The following is a 15,000-nucleotide window of genomic DNA, read 5'->3' as shown; positions in this document are numbered from 1 at the left end:
TTCAGCTCTCCATCCACCTCCAAATGGAGGTATTGTATCTCATCTTCTGTTTACTCAAGTCCTTTTCAGAAGGTGCCCCTTCAAAAGGTTGATGATTTTGCTTCGACAAATAAAGGCTTTTCATTCCTTGCCCGCTCCCTTAGATGTCTGCGACGTTTATTCAGTTTCTTTTTAAACATATAGTACTCTCTCTCTCTCTCTCTCTCTCTCTCTCTCTCGTCATGCCAGGCTATCTCTTTTCATTATCTGATCTTGACATATTTCTTTTCTTATTTCCAGTGTCTGTAGCAAGCGATTTAAAAGTTTTGTATGTGTGTGTGTGTGTGTGGTGTGTGTGTGTAGCCGCGGATCTTTCGATGGGCTTTCCGACACTGTGGAATCGAGCCATTTGTCTTGCCGACCCCGCCTCTAGATTTCTCCAGACTTAAATTCATTTTTCCTTTTATTTCTCCGAAAATACAATCTTTTTATCATGGAGGAAATCGTTTTGTGGTTACGTAAAATAAAAAGAAATATATTGACCCAATTTTTTTAGTTCCCAGCCCAAGGCTTAATTGTACGGTCTTGAGTCAGTCTTCCCTTTCCTTGAATTAGAGGAGCCTCTTGTACAGATATACCTACCTTATATATGCCCTTGGGGTTCGAAGTTGTCAGAAACAATAGACAGATATTAGGTAATATGATTAGGTCATGCCATAGGTGTCAGGCAAGGGTTATGTTATGTAACTTTGTGACCTAACTATATTTAAGTAATAAAAAAAAATCCTTGAGTAGCCTGCCTCTCTCTCTCTCTCTCTCTCTCTCTCTCTCTCTCTCTCTCTCTCTCACACACACACTTCCTCCATATAGCTGAATATATGTCCATATAAAAGATTGTTTATCTGAAGTATTTTAGAACCGTCTGTGCGAAGAGATAAAACAAGAATACGAACAGGGATGACATTTTGGGCTCAGGATCGCAGTTCTGAAAGGGCCGGTCCACAGACGGTAGACTGTCATAAAACAGCGCAGTCTGGTGTTCTTTAAAAGTAGACTGCGTTAATTTGGAGATATGGTGCAGGATTCTTGAGTAACAATTTTCTTCCTTTACAAATTCCAAGTTCATTTGGAGTATCTTGAATTTTCTTTTATTTAGAACATGATGGAATCGTGGTAGTTGTTCCCGAGTTCCTGAATAGAGAGAGAGAGAGAGAGAGAGAGAGAGAGAGAGAGAGATTCACAATCGCCTCATCTGCAGAGAGGAAAAAACAAAAGAGAAAAAGACCATACGCATTGTAATGGACAGTCGTGATTATATTCACATGAGCTCATTTCAAACGGATTTTAAATTGGATGATCTGTTCATCGGGCGAAGGGGGCCTGAATGCTGGGCCTGAATTGCATCGCACGCTGCAGTGAAACTTCGGTAATGTAAATTCATTTCGTTCATTATTTTTCAGAGTGCATCGAGTCGGAGTTCGAATCTTTTATCCGGGATTATCCGGGGAATATTCTGTGTCGACGTAATGCCGCGGTTAGAGATCGTAGCGTTTCGAGGTTATTACATATTTCGATGAAAGCTACAGGTCTCGTTTGTTTGATTACTATGGTATAACGGATATGTCTTTTGTAATAGTTATCACTAATCACTGTAGTAAAAAGGTGGTTTCTTTTATAATAATTGTCGCAAATTATTGTTAAAACATGCTTGTTTCTGTCAAGGGGGAACCCTTTTAGAATAATTGTAAACATTTTTCAAAAAACCGAAAATCCTTATTAGAAAAAAAATTGTGACTAACGCTTGATGAATCATAGTTTTCAGTTTATAAAATGCATAATCTATCATGGAATCATAGTTTTTAGTTCATGAAATGCATAAATCTATTGTGTAATCATAGGTTTCAGTTCATGAAACCGTAATCTATTATGGAATCATAGTTTTCAGTTTATGAAATGCATAAATCTATCATGGAATCATAGTTTTTAGTTCATGAAATGCTTAAATCTATCATGGAATCATAGGTTTCAGTTTATGAAATGCATAATCTATCATGGAATCATATTTTTCAGTTCATGAAATGCATAACCAATCATTATGAAAAGTAGGAAAATAAGACGCTCTAAGAACATGCATGAAAGCGCATTTCTCTTATGAAAATAATTTCCCATGTAATAGGTCAAGTCCTGTGAATGACATAAACAAGACCCTCTCCATTGTTCACTTCTGACGCAGTAACTGACGTATAAAGAACCTACAACATAGATACGTACTTGGTCGCAGAAACAGCGGAGCCACTTGCATGTGACGGTCAAGATATTAATTCAGGTCTTCAAACAAACGACGTGGCTCCTGCCTTGCAGTGTTGCTTCCACCCGAATCCCCTTCATTTAACTTTACATTATGACATTCCTGCAGCTGAGACTCTCTCTCTCTCTCTCTCTCTCTCTCTCTCTCTCTCTCTCTCTCTCTCGCACACACTTCAGAAAAATGCCAAGAAATAGTCGAGGCTACCGGCCAGCGCCTCCATTATGTTGATGACATTTTCTGCCTGCATTGTATGTTATGGTTTTATGTCATAATTATTCGAAGGTGGTGAAATAAGGTCCAAGGGGGAAAGGCTTAGTATTACGTAGCATGTTGAAATATATATACACTATCGAGATTGTATAATTCTTAATACTTCATTTTTTGTCATTCATTTTCTTGGATGTTATTACTCTTAATCCAGTAAACGTGTTCCATTAAGAAGTTATTAACAAGCAATTTATAAAGATAATTTTGAGACGTGGCTGTGATTTTAAACTTCAGAAAATTATAGAATCAAAGTAAGGAAAATATTAAGACCTACTTCAGACTTATAGACTTCGAAGATTTTAGGGAGGATCCCATGGAGAGCTATGTTAAAGACAATCCAGAATCACATATAAAGAGCGGAGGAAATAATCCTTTTGTCAGTGAGCTACAGAGAGAGAGAGAGAAGCACTCAAGCACAGCCATTGCCGCCGCATCCGAGTGTGGCTGGAGTAGGAGGCAGTTTAAGTATCACTTGAATTCAACACCCTCATTCCATTCTGTCTCCTCTCCTCCTCCTCCTCACTATTTTCCTTCTTCCTCTTCTTCCTTCTTTCCATTGTTCACTCCCAACCCTTGCATTCCTCGCTCCTTGCCTTTCTCTATTGATATCTGTTATCTTCGGCACGCGTACTGCGAACTCTGTTAGAGAAAGGGCAGATTAAAACATTAGGTCAGTTTTTGCTCTCTCCCACTTGTTTCTCCCAACTTGTTTCTCCCAACTTGTTTCTCAATCAGTTGTGCCTGTGCCCCTGTATTATTTCTCCATGGTTGTCTGTCTTATCTGTCAGCGTGCTTGTTATGCTTGCCATGCTATCACACGCCACCACGGTGCAATATATTTCACTTGGACTTTGTCTAAAGGTTGATCATCATCTTGTAGAATTTTTTTATTTTATTTATTTATTTATATTATTTTGTTTTATTTTATTTTATCTTTATTTATTCATTTATTTTGAGTGGAAATCATACGGCTCTGTTTGTCTGTCCGTTAATGGGTTATTATCATTATTATTATTATTATTATTATTATTATATATTAATTAATTAGGCCTTGACTGATGGAGGGTGAAATGATGGTTCCAAATCCCGTATATTTTCGTTAACTGCCTTTGGTGATGGTAACTTCTGCCGTATTACATCAGACCTGATAATTATTCACGCTGCCTTATTATATAGAAGCTATTAAGTCTTAAAGAGAAATGAGTATAAAACTCACGGACCCCTCATTGGTGTAAACCAGGAACTATTGATCTAATTTCTATGATATTTTGTTGATATTTGATCAACCCCGGGTTCTTTTACCTGTCCTGTTTTCGTGTAATGGAAAACGGCCAAATGTGGCCATAATTCTGAAATGAAAGGGCGAAAACACACAAGTTACAAATGATATTAATTTACCCCCCATTTATTTCATTGTTTCGTTGAAAAATCGCCCTGGGAAACACGGAGACTTAACTTCATTGTGTTGGTGATAATGTTTTGCAACATTATAAGTTCACTTCCGACGATAAATTGAGCATTATTTGTGTTTACCTTCGTTCACCCATGCGAGATAAATATAAATAGTGCGCTTTACGCTTGGTGTTTGCATGATTATGCTAGAGGTAGAGCTGGATGCATTATGTCGAAAAATAAGGGAATTTTTAATTACAATTGTGAGATTTAATTTTGCCAAGTGAAAGGTGAACGTTTCTACGCAGGAGAACTACTGGCCACATAAATATTGTGTAATGAACTGTACTAGTTATGAACAACATGGAATGAATGAATCTATCTATGATAATAAAAATTTGCTGAACTTTCTTGTTTGTCCGCCCCGAGTGTGGGCTGGGTGGGTATGGGATCGGGAAGGTAGGGGAGACATGACGGACAGCGCTGGATTCCAGCGCAGAGTAACGCGCGCCATCAAGCTCGTTTGGTTAATAATGAAGGATAGTTAACTGTAAAATTTAATAACTTCTTCATAATGTAACCCCATAATATTAGCGACTTTCGTACTCATTTCAGTTTTGTCAGTTGTGTATCTTTTATACATTCGCATTATTAAACTTTTAACCAAGTCTAAGACTGACAGTAAATGAGTGTTTAGTAATCATCTCTTAAAACATGGCTCAAGGAAAGTAAGTGTTTTGTGGTTACGTGAGGTTGATGAAGTTATATGACAGTCAAGAAAAGTCAAATATGTATCATAATCATTATATAGAAAAGGTGTATATTGCTGTTTGAGATCGTAAATGATTATGTCTCACTGATCTAAGAGGTAAAAATTTTTCACGTGAAAGGAGGTTTTTACGCTTTCTCTTCATCGCCATTGCTCCTAGTTCAACGTTCTTTGCGCATAAAAAAGTGTTTCACCTTTTAAACACGAAACCTGAAGAATCTCTCTCTCTCTCTCTCTCTCCTCTCTCTCTCTCTCTCTCTCTCCGAGAAAAACCAGTTTTCGCGTAAATGTCAACATGATATATTTGCAGTTCCGTATAATGAGGTTCCTTTTTTTCCATTGTTTCAGGTATGTTACGGCTCGTACCCCGGAGCTGCAGAAATAAGATGTCGTAATCTGCGTCCGATAAGTCTCTGGGAGCGATGGACGCCATTGCATGGAGAGAGAGAGAGAGAGAGAGAGAGAGAAGGAAAAAATAACAGGTTTGATTTAGTACGGTCAGTAAATCATGGTCTTTGAATTATCAGGAAGCAGGTGGTGTGCTTTGTAATGGCCGGAAGTATATACTTTTTTTTCCCCACGGTGCCGAAATGGCTTTTAATGCAGCTACATCAGTGTAGCACAAACCTCCTCCTCCTCCTCCTCCCTCCTCCCCGACATCTTTTTAGCCGGCTAGCTGTAATACAACGACACTCGCACGAAATACAATGCGCTCCACACACACACACACACACACACACACACACACACACACATATATATATATATATATATATATTGCAATATACTGTATATATACTCATTCACACATTTACACATATAAGGCTATGTATGTGTGTAACGACGTTCACAACTATAAAAATGATGTACTGTGCACTAGTAAGGTGGAGCTTGGTCATAAAAGGGAATTTTAATTTCCACCATTTACAACCAATATTGTGAACTGAGCGTAGGTTTAACGACCATGAAGATAGATACTCTGATGCAACATGTGTATATAATGAGAGAGAGAGAGAGAGAGAGAAAGAATGTCATCAGTAGGTGGCATCAAAAAAATTATATTAATATAGTAAGCATATAAGCTTACAAATCAGTAGTGGAAATCGGATACAGTATATGTTTTATATATATATATATATATATATATATATATATATATATATATATATATATATATGTGTCTGTGTAAGTATATGTATTTCATTAGAACAGAGTTGATAAACAGGAAATATACGAATCTCGCTGGTCATACGCAAAAGACTTCTGCTTATATCAAAAGAAATTACATCACTTCAAATAAATGAAACGCTGATTCATCAGTATTTACCTTGGTAATGTCAACACGCCTTGTGGCAAGGTGCGTACTAGTCTATGATGTCATGGACCAAAATTTATCATTTGTTTTATTAACCGTTGGCTTTGTTGCAATGTACAAACAGTTTTATGGGACAATTTTGTTGTAAAGGTCATTGAATACCTTGCAACCTTAAAGAAACAGGAATGCAAAAATCAGTGAGAAATTTTATTTATATATATATATATATATGTGTGTGTGTGTGTATAATATATATATATATATATATATATATATATATATATATATATATATATATATAAAATTGATGGAATATGAGTAAGACAGAGGGAAAACCAAATCTAGCGGAATATATCAAAAAACTAAATTGCAAAAACAAACACAAACAAAAAATGTTTTTTTTTTATTCTTGTAATAAATATCGAAAAATAGTCTTCGAAAATTATTATATGAACAGGGTATTGACTCACTGCAGTAGCATTCCAAGCACATTAGTACTAACAAAACATCAAAAGATAATCATAAAATCATTCGAGCGTTGCTGACGGTAATGAATGTTTTGTCTCAATCAGATATCCGTTCCATTGCAGTTTCTGCCATTCTTCGTATCTCGTTCTTAATTGGAACGTCCAGCTTTTTCCAGAAGTTTATGATTGCATTACGTATTCACCGCACCAATGAGAGATTTGAAAGCTGCCATTGCGAAATACTAATTTTTTTTTATTCATATTCACTCCACTTTTAGACATGTCGACGATATTGGTAAACTGTCTCCCACTGTTTTTTTTAATGAGCCTCGCCACGTCAAATGTTTATGAATTTGATAATCCTGGTACACCTGGATACTGAATATTGGCGGCATCGCTGCTTCCGAAGAGGAAAGAAGCTGCTGTGATATTTTTTATATTATTACTGTAGTGGGTGATGGTTGTTGTGGTGATTTAATCAAAATCTTAATTTCTTTTATTTGCATTTGCTACGTATATTAATTTGTCAATATTATTATTATTGTTATATTATTGGAGTTAATTTCATATTGAGCCTTTTCAATTTTCCTCATAAATCCTCTTTTATCTTCATTATTATTGAATAGTAATTGTTTAAGAGAGGATCTGCTGCTTCTTCTTCTTCTTCTTCTTCTTCTTCTTCTTCTTCTTCTTCTTCTTCTTCTTCTTCTTTTCTTCTTATTATTATTATTATTATTATTATTATTATTATTATTATTATTTGATTATTAGTTAATTTCATATTGAGTCTCCCCATTTTTATTAGTAATTCTTTCCTCTTCTGTGTTAATATTGAACAATTGTTTAAGAGAGATATACTTTCTTCTTTTTCTTCTTCTTCTTCTTCTTATTTATTATTATTATTATTATTGATTATTATTATTATTATTATTATTATTATTATTACTATAGCTTGTGGAGAGTGTTCTCTATTCTTTTCATTATAACATTCTTCTCGTCTGCAGGTAGGCGATATAATAAATTTGGAAACGAAAAAAAAGTGTTATAACAAGAATAGAGAACTCTTTCCACAAGCTAAATGCCTTTGATACAATATTATTATTAACGAGTTAGTTGATCAAAATACCTAAACACTGCTTTCGCGTTGCATCGTGCAATATCGAGCCGGAGTCCCCAAGGAAGAAGCATTATGCCCTTTCCACAATTTCCCGTTGCCTTGGTGGTGGTCTGCCGCAATTGTATTACAGGAGCTTCGCGGAATTAATTGGCTTCTTTCTGTTCCTCTGAATTGATGCCGGGGATTTGCGTCGGTCGTGACTCGGCAAGCGATTATATATAGAGTAGGTGGTTTGTTTCCTTTCTTTATCGGTGAATTTCATCCAGCCCACCAATGTTATTGGGGCCTGTGTCTTCCGAGGGATGTTTTTGGTTAGTTTACGGTGCCAAATCTTTTTTGGGGTATTGGCTTGGTTCTGGATGGATTTCACTGTATTAATTATATATATATATATATATATATATATATATATATATATATATATATATAGAGAGAGAGAGAGAGAGAGAGAGAGAGAGAGAGAGAGAGAGAGAGAGAAGTATATATATATATATATATATATATATATATATATATATATATATATATATATATATATATATATAAAACCTGATTGTCTTTGCTCATAAGTTTATAAAGCATGCAGGTAATGCATTGCTAGAAAATATTCATACAAACGATTTCTCCGGCACCTTTTGCCTTATCGTATAATACGAATTTCCTTTAAATGCTGCCAGAAACAAGTAGTATCTAGAATTGCTGCAACCCTTTTCATTCCCTTTGCTGTATCACCGTTCATATTCTCATTCTTCCAATTAATGTTCCACCCTCTTCTAACAAATGTGTTCTTAGTGCAACTGCGAGGTTTTCCTCCTGTTACACCTATAGAACTACCTCATAGGACCCAGCGCTTGGGCTTTGGTCTAAATTCTATATTCCATTCCAAGTAGAATTGCTTGAACATTTGATTTTTTTAAAAATTTGTTAAATTATCAGAGTTCGCTGTAAATGACATTGAGCTTATGTAAAAACAATCTGTTTGTACAGTATGTGATGCACAAATTGAATAACCACCTACGCTAATTAATGGATCCTGTCCATGATTACTGTTAAAAATAACTCTAATAATTAATATTAGGAAAATGTTATTAATAGCTAAAACGAATTATCTAATACTGACCGTAATTTTCATTTCAAAACACATTAAGATAATCCCCACGGCCGGGGGTGTGGAACCGATCTCTCTCTCTCTCTCTCTCTCTCTCTCTCTCTCTCTCTCTCTCTCTCTCTCCGAATAACTTATCATTGCCTATCACTGGATTCCCGAACCGGACGGGGAGGGAAATTATATTAGGTTTTTATTTGTTATGCAAGCTTGTGTTTATCAGTTAATTAATTACCGAGTTGTTAATCCCCTGTTATAGGTCGCTGCCAGGTGAAGAGAAAAAAAAAAGAGAGAGGCAGATGAGAATTATCAGTACTTCGTCAAAATATAAACTATCTCTCTCTCTCTCTCTCTCTCTTCTCTCTCTCTCTCTCTCTTAGAACTTGTGTAGCATTAGAAATGTACCTTTTACCCTCATTTAGATAGTTAATTTCTCGCCATTGGTTCTGTCCTTGGTGGATGGACACGCGCTGAAACACCATTTAGAAGATTGCTTTTTATTTCACGTTACGGCTTCCCACTGGTCCGGTTGGATGTCTTCATTCCCCATACCTGCAATTTTCTAAGTGAATCTTATAGCCTATTTTATATCAATTTACGTATGTTATTTTCTCTACGTAAAGGTTTCATGTCTCTACGTAAAGTGACATGGCAGAATGCTTGTAAGAATGTGATGAAATTATGACTATGCAAAATTACTGGTTAATATCAACAAACAAAAACTTCATTCTTTAATTGTTTTTCATGTTATAAGTTCTTCATATTTTTGGGTAAATGAGTAAGGCTACCAAGGTGAGGTTGGGTTAGGTTTCACCCATTTACACCTTTGTACATGGTAATATTTTTGTACAAATTCCATAAAATGATGAATATGTAATATTACCGACCTGACTCCTAAAACACCAAGTTCCAAATATAAGAATACTTTTGAGCGAATTCTTCAACTCTTGTGGTATATGAGGAAAGCTACCGAAATGAGGTTAGGTTTAACCAGACATCACGTTTTCTTTGTGATGATTCAGGTGCTCGTTTAATCCTGGTCTTCTAAGTCTACTGATGTCTTTATTTTCTTAAAATCAGAGAGACAGGACATAGCAACAAGTCATTGTGGTATACCATTCTTGTCCAGTTGGTATGGCAACAACGAAAAGTATATTTATTCCTGCCTGTGGGGACACATAAGGTTTCAGTACATTGGGGACGCCTGATTTGTTACTTACTTCTTTTCATTTGTTAGCCTTCTCTCTCTCTCTCTCTCTCTCTCTCTCTCTCTCTCTCTCTCTCTCTCTCTCTCTCTCTCTGTTTATTTCTAGAATGTCTCGTTTTCAGAATTTTCAAGGAATGGTTTGTGCATTGAATTCTATTTTGAAATAATGGAATTATATATATGGAAAAAAGGGCCACCTCACAGCCGATCCCAAGCCTTTACAAACAAAGGGGTGGGGGCGGGGGTGTCGTAGTCAAGAAAGACATCAGTCCATATAAGTTTTACCAAAACCAATCATGAAATGAGCCGTTCAAGACAGGTAGCACAGCAGGAAGGGGGGTTATTATAAGCAGCGACCCCGACTAGAGATTAAGCTGAGAATGTGAAAAGAAACGACGTTGATTATGTTGTATATGACTTCCTAGCAGCCTTCTCTCTCTCTCTCTCTCTCTCTCTCTCTCTCTCTCTCTCTCTCTCTCTCTCTCTCTCTCTGGAAGAGAACGCTCCCATCGATCTTCTAAGACTTTTAGTAGGATTATTTAACAGGTCAAGATGGAGTTTTTTCCATTGTGGAGAGTGAGAGAACTTCAGGGAGTGAAAAGTTGGAAGTTGTTTTCCTTTCCTTCGATGCTTGAGAGCATTGCAAAGTCAGGCACTAAGCTAAGACAAGCTCGGGTTTTCTCTCTTTCTATTTTTCAGTTTAACGAGTATCTCTCGTGTTTTTACTCAATCTTATTTATTCTGTAAAGCATAGAAATTTTCGAAAGAAAAATTGCATTTTCTTCGACTGGCTTTATCGATATAGTTGTACCTGTCTACTGAATAGATCTACCTGTTTAAAAATCAATATATATCATTCGCCCCCTTGCATCTATTCATTCAATTTAGCCTTTGTTTTTAATGAACCTGCAATCACGTTCAAGTTTCCTGCCCCAAAATCAATTATTCCCTCCTTGCAGCTCTGCAGATTTTATTAAACGGGGCCTTTCCCTGGCATAAGCTGTCTGAAGTCTCAATTAGGTAATGGATTCCAGTCTTCCGAGATTTGGGGAAAGAAAGAGGTCGGGAGGACGACTTGACTTTAAAAACCTCCTGGAGCGACGGCGGGAAAAGCGGAATAAGAATGGGGCTTGCATTGACAGCTCAGCTCCGGATTAACTTTCACGTCACGTCAAAAGACACAATGTAGGGAAGACCGGGATTTAAGAGGATCTATGGGGTTGGGTCTGCAAGGAGATACTTCTGAATACTCTCAGGGTCTGATATATATAATGTTCTGTTTTGTCGTTGTCGTATAACTGCGGACAGAACTTTGATTTTGTGGTTATTGTTACAAAATTTTCCTGGATTTTTTTTATGCTCATGAGAAACACTCGGTTCTTTTGAAGATGACATTACTAGAGTACCAGGTGAATACATCAGGATCTGTGATGGTGTGTTTGTGTGTGTGTGTGTGTGGTTGTGTATATATATATATATATATATATATATGATAGATATATATATATATATATATATATGTATGTATGTATTATATATATATTATTGATGTGGGTATTATTACAAACTTTCCCTAAATATGTTTGTAAACTCATTAGAAACAATTTACCTCCATTGAAAAAGGTGTAAGTTGATTATGGGGTGAATGCTATCAGGAATTGGTATAGTGTATATTTTTTGTTGTTGATTTTCAATTGCATAACTGAGGACAGTAAGCTTTACTTTAGTGATGGCACAAAATTTTCCTTTAATTTCTTGTATACTCACGAGAAACTGTTAACTTACATTAAAAATTACGTAGATTATCAGGTGAATAATATTCAGCATCTGCTATAGCGTATATTTTTGTTGTTGTTTTTGTCGAATAACTAAGGACAGTAAACTTTACTTTTATGGATATAATTACAAACTTTTTCCTGATTTTTATTTTTTGTAGACTCGTTAAAACACAATTAACCTCTATTAAAAAGGATCTGCTATGCTGTATATTAATGTGGTTTTTTGTTGCATAGCTGAGGGCAAGACTCTGTGGGTACTATTATATACAAACTTTTCTTGTATTTTTCTTTTTTTTTTTTTGTAAACCCATTCAAAACAATTATCCTCCATTAAAAATGACGTAAGTAGATCATCAGGTGACCCCCACTGGTCGAGGTTATATCAACCATTCATTGGTTCGGCCCCCCCGCCCCCTGCTTTTTTTTCCAGTGTCTATAGAATTACAGTATGACGTCATGCGTCGTTATGGCGCCGTTGGTATTGTTCTCATCCATTGTTTGTGTTTTCATCCACCTCAAACTTTCCCACTTCCGTCAGTCAAGCTTAGTTCACTATTCTCGTTCTACTTTTTTTTTTTTATGTCGGATGTGTTGGAGTCTTGAAAGGTCACCGACAGATATTCGTTTACATAACAGGTAAACTAGGTCGTGCTGTCATGAATGAGTTGATGTGGTTTCATAGTAGCTACTCGGTCCTTGAACATAGTGCATGTGAACCCCTTTTATAGGAGCTTTTTTTTAACGTATGTTTACATGTTCGTGGTTTATGGGCAAAGTAAGAGTGAGTTCTGGTGTAAAGGTCAAAAAGAGTTTTCGTTATTCTAATTAACATACGAAACGTTTCATCCTCCTTTATATTTCTTCATGTTCATGCTAAGTCATTTGATCAGGTATGCAATGTGATATTTACTCTTATATTTCATGCTTTTTGTCATTGCCAGGGAACTGTATTAAAAAAATTGATATATATAAAGTGCTATTTTTTTTTCTTCAATCCGAGGATACTAATATGAACAGTGCAATTGTAGTATTTACTCGCGTAGTCCATGCATTTTGTCACTGCCAGGAAACAGCATAGACGAAAAAAAGGTAATATAAAAACGCTTCCCTTTTTATTTTTATTTATATATTTATTTTTTTCTGTAGGATATAAATATTATCCTTCGTCTCTCCTCCTCCTTCTTCGCCATCTTGCGGTCATCATCGCATCGGTGGCAATGGACTATTGTCCTTGAGGAAGGTGGCTCTCGGAAGCGTTATCACTGGAGGAAGTGATATGACGGACTAAACCCCCCCCCCCCCCCCCCCCTCTCTCTCTCTCTCTCTCTCTCTCTCTCTCTCCGGGAAGAGATCATTCCGGGCGGCCGGACTTCGAGTGTCCTGTGAGCGTTGGATAATAATGCGTAGGTGGTATTATTTGATCGTTGTTATTGTTTTATCTTTATCGAACCACACCCTCGAATGACTAATGTAAGAGAGACGGAATGGCAGGTCTTAAGTGTGGATTTAAAGCAAGTCTTTTAACTGAGGATTTTGTTGCACGTAGAAACTGATGCCTGAATTGATGGATGTTTTGTATAGCTTTCAAAGCCGTGACAAAATAGCTTCATTCTGCTACCATACCTGTATCGAGTCATTGGTGAGAGAGAGAAGAGAGAGAGAGGAGAAGAAGGAAGAAGAGGAGAGAGAGATAGAGAGAGAGAGGAGAGAGGAGATAGAGAGAGAGGGAGGGGTGGGGGGGGGGGAGCGGTTGAACTCCGGCTGGAATGCCTGTAAATTATCTTCCCGACTGTATGGGTGTAATATTTAACATTTTATAGTGCTGGTGGCGCTGGAAGTTACAGGCAAAATGATGAACTGGGTACGCGTTACACATATAATGATAATAATAATATTATCATTATTATTATTATTATTGTGATGAGAAATAAATATATATGTTGTCGATTTAAAATGAATGTAAACGTGGCTCAGAAGGAAGAACCAGCTAGTCTTCCTCCGCAGATGCTTGGAGAAACAAATATTATTATTATTATTATTGTTATTATTATTATTATTATTATTATTGTTATTATTATTATTACTATTGTTGTTATTAGAGGCCTTATCTTGGTGATTATTTTGTCAACTACATATTTTGCAGGACTAGTAATGCGTAAGCAGGTTTTGAACTGAACCACTTTAATTTTTATACGGATACCTTATACGTCTCACTACGAGTAACGAAGAGTTATGTAACCCATGTGAACGCACACTAAGCGAGTTAACCTCTCCAGCAATCACTACCTCCACTTGCATTCGTATTCGTTTCTTATCAGTTGTTTACATTTTCATTTGATCGTTAAGAAGGGACTCTGCTGAGTCTGACGTTACTAGAAAAGTGGGTCCGCTACCGAATTTTACATCGGCAGAAATGTTACGCCTTATAAATAATCTGGAAGGAGTGTGTGGTAAAATTGTTAATATTTTCTTTAAGTTAAGAAGAGTAAGCTTTTCATGAAAGGTCATCTTTTGTATTTCGTTTCCTGTTTGTTTAGTTTAAAAAAGTATATATTTTTATTCTCATAAAGGTCTCTCTCTCTCTCTCTCTCTCTCTCTCTCTCTCTCTCTCTCTCTCTCTCTCTCTCTCTCTCTCATGGAGAGAGAGAGAGAAGAGAGATGTAAAAGTAACTAGTATGAATAACTTGTTTCTTTTCAGAATATGCCATTATATCCTATTTAAAAAAGAAGGGGGAGCTCATCGTGGTATTCCTCTTCCTTACGAGGGTGTAACTATTCTTCCCGAATTCTCTCTCTCTCTCTCTCTCTCCTCTTTCTCATCTTCTCTCTCTATCTCTTCCTCTCTCTCCTTCCCTCTCTCTTCAGAAAAAACACGCTTATGTACATACACAAGCTCACGCAAACAATATAATCAGGTATAGCAGGCGAATTAGGGAGAGCATCATCCAAGGAAATTGACCAGAAAAATTGCAGGAAGTGAGCCAGACTACACGCAGCTCACTAAAGGTACCACCGAAAGTACTGAAAAAGAAAACGTATATAGGGAATGAATATCCCACGAAAGGCTTAGATAGGATAAGAGTTCTTCGTTTGTGTTTGTACTTCAAGAATACCACGAAATTCAGAGATAGGATAAGAGTCCTATCTTTGTTTTTGTACTTAAATATGCCACGAAATTCAGAGATAGGATAAGAGTCCTATCTTTGTTGTATTTGTAACTGAAACTATACCCAACGCAAAATGCTGATTATAGGAATCGAGTCCTTTCCTTTATTGTTTTTTGTACTGAAATATCC

The 15,000-nt window shown here is 36.4% G+C and overlaps 1 protein-coding gene and 2 long non-coding RNA genes across 4 annotated transcripts in view; 2 read left to right on the top strand and 1 right to left on the bottom strand.

The window, feature by feature from the left end:
• LOC135222680 (uncharacterized) overlaps positions 1 to 5,310 on the top strand; it is a 115,605-nt gene extending 110,295 nt beyond the window's left edge. Inside the window, exon 3 of the long non-coding RNA XR_010316309.1 lies at positions 5,064 to 5,310. This is a non-coding gene — a long non-coding RNA (uncharacterized LOC135222680). The remainder of the gene's footprint in view (positions 1 to 5,063) is intronic.
• Positions 1 to 15,000, bottom strand: part of LOC135222687 (uncharacterized) — a 370,412-nt gene that overhangs the window by 260,678 nt on the left and 94,734 nt on the right. The window lies entirely within an intron of this gene.
• The window catches only part of LOC135222670 (protein unzipped-like), a 261,762-nt gene that overhangs the window by 176,893 nt on the left and 69,869 nt on the right, over positions 1 to 15,000 (top strand). The window lies entirely within an intron of this gene.

Source organism: Macrobrachium nipponense, chromosome 20 (genome assembly GCF_015104395.2).
Source record: "Macrobrachium nipponense isolate FS-2020 chromosome 20, ASM1510439v2, whole genome shotgun sequence".
NCBI lineage: Eukaryota > Metazoa > Arthropoda > Malacostraca > Decapoda > Palaemonidae > Macrobrachium > Macrobrachium nipponense.
Note: the sequence above shows the minus strand (reverse complement) of the source record. Positions and strands in the feature narration are given on the sequence as shown.